Below are 2,834 nucleotides of genomic sequence, written 5' to 3' on the forward strand. Positions count from 1 at the left end.
TATTTTTGGTAGAGAGAAAGTGATGTGATGGTAAGTTTGAAACTATTTCTTTTTGTACTCATGAGGTTTGAAATCATAGGTTCTCAAGATTTAGGGATTTTACCCTCCACTGCTAGTGAGAGATGGTTTCATGCTTTTGAGATATGGATTTTAGTCACCATTCTTTTTCATTTTATCAAACGTTAACAAAATTTCTTAGAATTTCAAGTTTATGTCCATCCTCATGTAGCACATTTGTCCTATATAAGGATGGGAAGACACGAGACTCTAAGATATATAAAATATTGAGTCTAATAAAACAAGTGATTTCAAAAAAAGAGGAATATGGTATTAATGTGTGTCTGGCCCCTATAGGTGCTAATGGGTAGAATCTTTAAAGGACCAAAAAAAATATTTGGGTGTCATGGCTAGATAAAAATTGATGAAAACAATAGAAGATTGAGATTTCCTAATGAAAAGGGAAGCTCCAAGAAATATAGGAAGAAAACTCCCCTAGGCTTCTAAGTCATCCGAGTTCTAATATCTGAACCATGGAAGGACTAGTTACCAACATAGGACATGAGGTTTCCCAAGAAAGGAAGCTCTAGAAGCAATAATTTTACCTCTTTCATGATCAACACTCCATGAAAGAAGTGTTGGAAATATTCAAGACTATGCTAGGTTACTAAGAGGGGAGGGGTGAATTAGTAACCTCAAAAACTTTACCAAATTTAGATCTTAATTGTAATAATCCAATTATGATTTAATTCATTAAATTAGATCTAACTGCATGCATGAGAAACTAAAAACATAAACATCCATAAAACTTGAACACAATAATTTGGTGACCCAGAAACCTTCCAAATAGAAAGTAAAAATGGCATGGGGATGATACCCACAAAACTTCAATAATACAACATATTTTTGGCCTATTAAGGCTTACAATGATCACTTCTAATGATCTACGCTATTAGGAGCAATTAGGACTACTAGGTCCACCTTGTTAGAGGTTTTAAAAATATACAATGAAATATACACTCGGTAAAGAGATTTGACAAAAGACTATTAGGTCTACCTTGTTAAAGGATTTGGACTAGTTCACCTATTAGGATGAAACAATAGATCTCTAACTTACAACCAATTTTCTGATAGAGATTCTTTGAAGTACTGATTACCTTTATGTGACAGATATAACTTTGCTACTCCTTTGTTGATATGACCTTACAATATAATTTTCCATTGATTCACATTTGCATGCTTTTATTTCATACATTCATCTTTCTTACTCTTTCATCATTTCATTCTTACTTTCTTTCACACTTGGATATGATACAATACATTACATATATATCAATCCAATTTATAAAATAACAAAGTGGGCCAATATACAAGTTAACACCAATATTACAAAGTCAGCCCAAATGAAGACACTCAAGTTTTGAAGACTGGCTTGGTAAAGTTTTGATACATGGCATCCATTGTCACTACTCAGAATCTTCATGCATTTGGTAGAAGTAGAAACTCAATCCATACTAATCATCTCAGAGTAGTCTCAAACTTGATTTGCACTAGTGACTCAGTATATACTGTGTAACTTGGTAGAAATGAAATTACTTATTTACCATGATTGCACTCAGTAAACACTAACTATCACATAGCTCAGTTAGAACTAACTTTGATTCACATGAATTGCTAGCTTTATAGAAATTGCAAAGCTTGGCAACCACTAAACTACTCAAGTTGAACTGCTAGACTTCACACTGTTTGATTTTGCTTAGTTTGAGTTGTTGCACTTCACACTAATTGAATTCACTTGGTAACCACTAAATTACATGGAAAACACTATAGACTATTCAATGAGCTCGATAATCATACAAAATCTGAATAAGTGTTGTCACTAATAAAAAAATTGACTAAATGTCAATAATCTCCCCCTTTGGCATTAGTGACAAAAAGGGGGAGAGACAATATGTATATATGGGGAGATACACTTAGTATGTTATATATGGGTTCAGACAATAAAAAGGGGGAGAGACACTTAATATGCCATATATAGTGAGAGATACTTGTTATAATATGTATATTGTATGGGGAAGAATCATGCAAAGGAAAGGAAAGTATAAAATTTGTAGATACATTATACTATATATACTTACAAAGACAAATAGAGAAGAAAACCCTAACCTAGTGGGACAAAAAAGGTATGAAGATTAGTAATGTAACTGATTTAGAACTAAAATTTGGGATACATGTGATAGCTCACAAGATCTATAGTTCTAGTCATCTAAATAGTGTGTCATGTGAAGTAGTAGACTTGGCATTCAAGGTTGTGAAGAAAAATCTGTCATATGATCTTCTAGATTTTTTGTTGATGCAATTTAACAAAAAGATGGAGAGTATAAGGACATCCAAGAATAATCCTTGTAAATTTGGTTCTTTGTGGCATGTTTATTTTTCTATGTTCAAAAGTTTTTCCTCTCAAAAAGCACAGTAGTATGGAGAAAGGATGTGCTAGTTTTGTATTAGATTAATGAGTATATTGCAAAAATGGGTGAGAATTTTGTTAGCATAATGGATAATTACTTAAATGTCTTCAAGGAGAAAATGAGTAAAAAATTTAGGATTCCCAAGAAATTGGTTGAAGATTACAAAGATGATGTTTTCTTCATGGTAGACAGTGACAAAGTCTACATTTAGGTAGTGAAACCTAGACTTGTATGGGTAAAACCTCTTCCCTATGAGGTGAACATTGATGAAGAAAAGACATAATTGAAGCCTTGATAAAAAAACCTATTGATCCAAAGGCACCACACTTTGGAACATATGGTGAGGCCAAGGCAAGAATAGAGCTTCAA

This window comes from Cupressus sempervirens, chromosome 7 (genome assembly GCF_028749045.1).
Source record: "Cupressus sempervirens isolate cs-2001-9-10 chromosome 7, ASM2874904v1, whole genome shotgun sequence".
NCBI classification, from domain to species: domain Eukaryota; kingdom Viridiplantae; phylum Streptophyta; class Pinopsida; order Cupressales; family Cupressaceae; genus Cupressus; species Cupressus sempervirens.